Consider the following 5,746-nt stretch of genomic DNA (forward strand, 5'->3'; position numbering starts at 1 on the left):
CTCTCCATATTCCCTGTGGGATTCGACCCCAACCTTGTTGGGTTACTATATTTGACAACGTCCGCTTTACGCCATTAATAGGTGTAATTTGAGCGTATCAAATTTTGGCGCCGCTGCCGGGGAATACGGTTCAGAAATTACTAATTGTTGTGTACTATTCTTTAAAACTTTTTCTATTCCATCACACCTCGTTTGCTGTTTTAGTGAACCAGGTGAACATGGCTGGAAGACCCCATCGCAATCAAGGGAACCAAGGGGGGATCCAAGTGAACCATCCTGCACCAGAAGAAGAGGAGGATGAGAATGTATTTGCAGAATTCATCGACGAAGCTGATTATGCTTCTGCTGTAGTTCCCCCGAGAACAGGAAATGCTAATTTCAAAATTGATAGTTCTATCTATCAGCTATTGAAACTTGAAGGCTATTTCTGAAATTCTTCGGAAGACTGTCCCCTTCGACACCTGAAGAATTTCGTGCATGTATGTTCCCAACAATCTCAAGGTGCTGTTCCTGCTGATGCACTGCGACTGCGGGTTTTCAAATATTCATTAGCTGGCCAAGCTAGGGAATGGTATGAAAATCTCCCGAGCAATACTATTCATACCTGGAATGAGCTGGCCAATATCTTTCTAAAAAAATGGTTCCCACCCAGCAAAAAGGCTGAGCTTCGGGATAAGATTTTTGGGTTTAAACAACTTCCAGGGGAACAACTATATGCTGCATGGGAGAGGTTCAAATATTATCTAGCTCAATCTCCGAATCATGGATTTCCAGATGCAATTCTCACAGAGAAGTTCTACAAGGGGCTAGATACAATGAATCAAATAGCTGTCAACACTGCAGCTGGGGGATGCTTTATGGACAAAACCTTTGTCAACATCACCCGGTTGCTCGACAAGCTTACTACCCATAATCAAGCCTGGCATTCGACTGATAGCGAATTCCTATCATATGGTAGTCCCTCTGTGGCCGCGGTGGCCAAAGAAAATCATGAGCGAGATCATGCGTTCGCTCAACTGCAAACCACCGTGGATTTATTATCCAAAAGGCTTATGGAGAAAGAGGCCAAATGTGTAAACGTTATCGATGAGATGCCACCTCATGCTCCCGGAATGTATCAAGTTTCTGACGAAACTTATCTTGAGGGGCAGCCACAATATGAGGATGCGAATTATGTCAATAACTCGCAAGGGGGTTATCAACGGCAAAACTACCAAGGTTCCGCTAATCACCCATGGCAAAGGCCTCAACAAAATTACCAAGGACAGAATTATGGAAGAACTGATCAGGGTAATCCCAATCAAGGGAATTACAATAACAATAATTATGGCAACAAGAGCTCTAACCCCTACATTCCACCTAGGGGGCAAGCATCCAATTCCCAGCCATGGAAAGATAATTCAGCTACTAACTCTGCTGGTAACACGTCTAATGATTCTGCAGAACTGAAGAGTATGATGCAGAAAATGCTGATGAATCAAGACAGAACAGAGAGCACAATCAAGGGAATGTCTCAGGTCTAACTATCGCATTCAGCTTCCATTCAGAAGCTTGAAGCGCAATTCAGAGACCTTTCCCGAGAAGTGCATACTCCTCAACGGGGACAATTACCGAGTGATACAGTTCCTAATCCAAAAGGTAGTGGAGTGAACTCTGTGGAGAATGTACTTGCCATTAGCACCAGAAGTGGAAAAATATTTCAGGGTGACAATAAAAAGCCAATTGATCAGGAACCAATTGTTGAAAAAGAAGCGCAGCCTAGTGTATTGGATGATATTGTCGAGGAAGAAGCAGGGGAGGAAGTCCCCATTGTAGTTGAAGAAGAGCTGAATCTTAATAAACCAAAGGAACCGGTGGAAAACCAGGAAAAGGGGAAGGCAAAACTTTTCGGTGCTCTTCGCCCTTTGAGCCAATTGTTTAAATCTTCACCGCCTTTTCCTCAAAGGTTGGTGAGAAAAACAGAAGATGAGAAGTGCTTGAGATTTTATGATCAACTCAAGCAGTTGACGATGAACATTCCTTTCATGGATGCTGTTAAAGAAATGCCTGGCTTTGCTAAGTATTTGAAGGATCTTTTAACAAAGAAGAAAAAGCCATTGAAACACGACACTGTGGGTATCACTCACCGCGTTAGTGCCATTCTTTCCAAAACCACTGTGCAAAAGAGGGAAGATCCTGGAGCATTCACAATTCCATGCACCATAGGGCAGCAAAATTTTGCCAGGGCTTTGTGTGATAACGGGGCTAGCATAAATCTTATGCCCCTGGAAATTTTTAAGAGATCGGGGCTAGCTATGCCAAGGCCAACTACCATGAGGTTGCAGATGGCTGACAGATCGATAAAAAGGCCAGTTGGAGTAGTTGATGATGTGCTGGTTCAAATCGGGGAATTTCTACTGCCGGCAGATTTCGTGATTCTTGATTGTGCTATTGATCAAGAAATTCCTATTATTCTGGGAAGACCTTTCCTTGCCACAGGGAGGGCTCTTATGGACTCCGAAAAGCACGAAATAAAGTTCCGGGTGAACGATGAGGAGGTGACTTTTCACGCTAGCAAAGGCATGAAGTTACCTAGTCCTTATCAAAGCATTTCAGTCATAAACTCTGTTGACAAGGTGGATGAAGCAGTGGAATTTAAAATGGAGGAAGAATGCTTGAGCGAAGCATTGTTGGCCATCTTGGTAAATTTTGATGCCGACCAAATGGAGGGATATAATGAGACAGTGAATTCACTCACAGGTCTGGGGTCTTACTCTTATGAGCCCAAGAAATTGTCTCTTGATCTAGAGAAACGAACAACTCCTCCAGCAAAACCATCAATTATTGAGCCACCGAAACTGGAACTCAAGAAACTGCCATCACATCTTAAATATGTATTTCTTGGAGAAAATGCTACTCTTCCAGTTATTGTGTCATCGCTTCTGAATGAGGGCCAAATTCAAAGACTCATCGTAGTCTTGAGAAAGCATTTAAGAGCTCTGGGTTGGACTATTGCAGACATCCGGGGGATTCCCGCCGGAATTTGTGAGCACCGAATACAGTTGGAGGAGGAAAGTTCACCGAGTGTTGAACATCAGAGAAGATTAAATCCACCGATGCAAGAGGTGGTGAAGAAGGAGATCATTAAGTGGTTAGATGCTGGGGTGGTTTACCCGATTGCCAACAGCCCTTGGGTAAGCCCTGTTCAGTGTGTGCCAAAGAAAGGGGGCATCACTGTTGTCCCTAACTCGAAAAATGAGTTGATTCCAACAAGGACTGTCACCGGTTGGAGAGTGTGTATGGACTACCGGAAGCTGAATACCGCATCTTGCAAGGATCACTTCCCTATGCCTTTTATTGATCAAATGCTTGATCGGCTAGCCGGAAGATCTTATTACTGTTTCTTGGATGGGTACTCAGGATACAACCAGATCAACATTGTGTTGGAAGACCAAGAAAAGACTACTTTCACTTGTCCCTATGGGACATTCGCTTTCAGCCGGATGCCATTTGGTCTTTGCAATGCACCAGCTACCTTCCAAAGATGCATGATGTCCATATTCTCTGATATGGTTGAAAACTTTCTTGAAGTTTTCATGGATGATTTCTCGGTGGTGGGAGATTCATTCGATGAATGTTTGGGTCATCTTGATCGGGTGCTGCAACGGTGTGAGGAAACCAACCTCGTGCTCAACTGGGAGAAGTGTCATTTTATGGTCAAGGAGGGCATTGTCCTTGGCCATAATATTTCAGAAAAAGGGATTGAGGTTGATCAAGCTAAAATCGATGTGATTTCACAACTCCCTCCGCCCGTTTCAGTAAAAGGAGTTCGGAGTTTCTTGGGGCACGCCGGATTCTATAGAAGGTTTATCAAAGACTTCTCAAAAATTGCAAATCCCATGTGCAAACTCTTAGAAAAAGAATCCAAATTCAATTTTGATGAAAAGTGCATCAAGGCGTTTGACGAGTTGAAGCTGAAATTAACCTCCGCACCGATTGTGGTGTCCCCAGATTGGTCACTTCCCTTTGAATTAATGTGTGACGCCAGTGGTCTTGCAATTGGTGCTGTGCTTGGTCAGCGGCTAAACAAAATCCTGCACCCAATTTATTATGCCAGCAAAACATTGAATGGAGCCCAGCTGAACTATACAGTAACGGAGCAAGAATTACTTGCTATTGTTTATGCTTTTGAAAAGTTCCGGGCTTATTTGTTGGGTGCCAAGGTAGTGGTTCACACTGACCATGCTGCATTGCGCTATTTGATGACGAAAAAGGATGCTAAGCCTCGGTTGATAAGATGGGTGTTGTTGCTACAAGAATTTGACTTTGAAGTCAGAGACCGGAAAGGGTCAGAAAATCAAGTAGCTGACCATCTTTCCAGACTGGAAGCACCAGGGAGACCGAGTGATGTGCTAGATATTGATGACACTTTCCCGGATGAAAGAGTTTTGGTCATTTCCAATGATGTGGCACCATGGTATGCCGATATTGCCAATTATTTGGTAACTGGCATCGTTCCTGAAGAGTTGAAGACATATCAAAAGAAGAAGTTCTTGCGAGACTGCCGACAGTATTGTTGGGATGAGCCTTACTTATTCAGAACGTGTGCTGACAATATGATCCGGAGATGTGTGGCGGAATCTGAGGTGATGGACATCTTGAAAGCGTGCCATGATTCTCCAGTTGGTGGACATCACAGTGGAAATCGAACAGCAGCCAAGGTGCTAGAGTGTGGCTACTACTGGCCAGCCATTTATCGTGATGCAAATATGTTGGCACGCTCTTGTGATAAATGCCAACGCCAGGGCACAATAGGTCGGAGGCATGAAACTCCGATGAACTTTGTTCTTGAGGTGGAGCTATTTGATGTATGGGGAATTGATTTTATGGGGCCCTTCGTGAGCTCCTACGGCCTGAAATACATTCTTGTCGCAGTGGATTATGTCTCCAAATGGGTGGAGGCGGTGGCCTTGCCTAACAATGATGGTAGGAGAGTCAATGCGTTTCTAAAAAAGAACATCTTTACTAGATTTGGCACTCCTAGAGCTATTATTAGCGATGGTGGATCTCATTTCTGCAATAAACCATTTGCTGATCTTCTTGAAAAATATGGCGTGCATCACAGGGTTGCCACTCCATATCATCCTCAGACGAGTGGTCAGGTTGAGGTCTCAAACAGAGAAATAAAAAGCATCTTGGCAAAGACGGTCAATGTGAATCGCACTGACTGGTCTAAAAAGTTGGATGATGCTTTATGGGCATATCGCACGGCATTCAAAACGCCTATAGGGACTTCACCGTATAAGTTGGTATTTGGGAAGGCATGTCATTTGCCTATTGAGCTTGAGCATAAAGCCCTTTGGGCATTGAAAAAGCTGAATATGGATTGGCATGCAGCAACTAAGCTGCGGTTGTTTCAAATCAACGAGATGGATGAATTTAGGTACAATGCCTATGAAAGTGCAACACTGTACAAGGAAAAGATGAAATACTATCATGACTCGAAGATCCTAAAAAGGGATTTTCAGCCAAAAGACTTGGTCTTGTTGTACAATTCACGCCTGAAGTTCTTTCCAGGCAAGTTAAAGTCTCGTTGGTCTGGTCCTTTTGAAATTGTGAGTGTGTCCCCAAATGGAAGCGTCATTGAGGTGAAATCCGAGGATGGCACTTGGACTTTTAAGGTGAATGCACAAAGAGTGAAGCATTACCATTGGTGTATTGATGATGGTAAGGTCGTGGATAGGTATCGTTTGAAATATGGCTCCTG

The 5,746-nt window shown here is 43.8% G+C and overlaps 1 non-coding gene across 1 annotated transcript; it reads right to left on the reverse strand.

Annotated features, from left to right (window-relative positions):
* Window positions 1–662: 662 nt before the first annotated feature.
* Window positions 663–769, reverse strand: LOC132625312 (small nucleolar RNA R71). Its single transcript, XR_009576748.1, has one exon. It is a non-coding gene; the product is annotated as a small nucleolar RNA R71 (small nucleolar RNA).
* Window positions 770–5,746: the final 4,977 nt, after the last annotated feature.

Source organism: Lycium barbarum, chromosome 12, assembly GCF_019175385.1.
Source record: "Lycium barbarum isolate Lr01 chromosome 12, ASM1917538v2, whole genome shotgun sequence".
Classification (NCBI taxonomy): Eukaryota; Viridiplantae; Streptophyta; class Magnoliopsida; order Solanales; family Solanaceae; genus Lycium; species Lycium barbarum.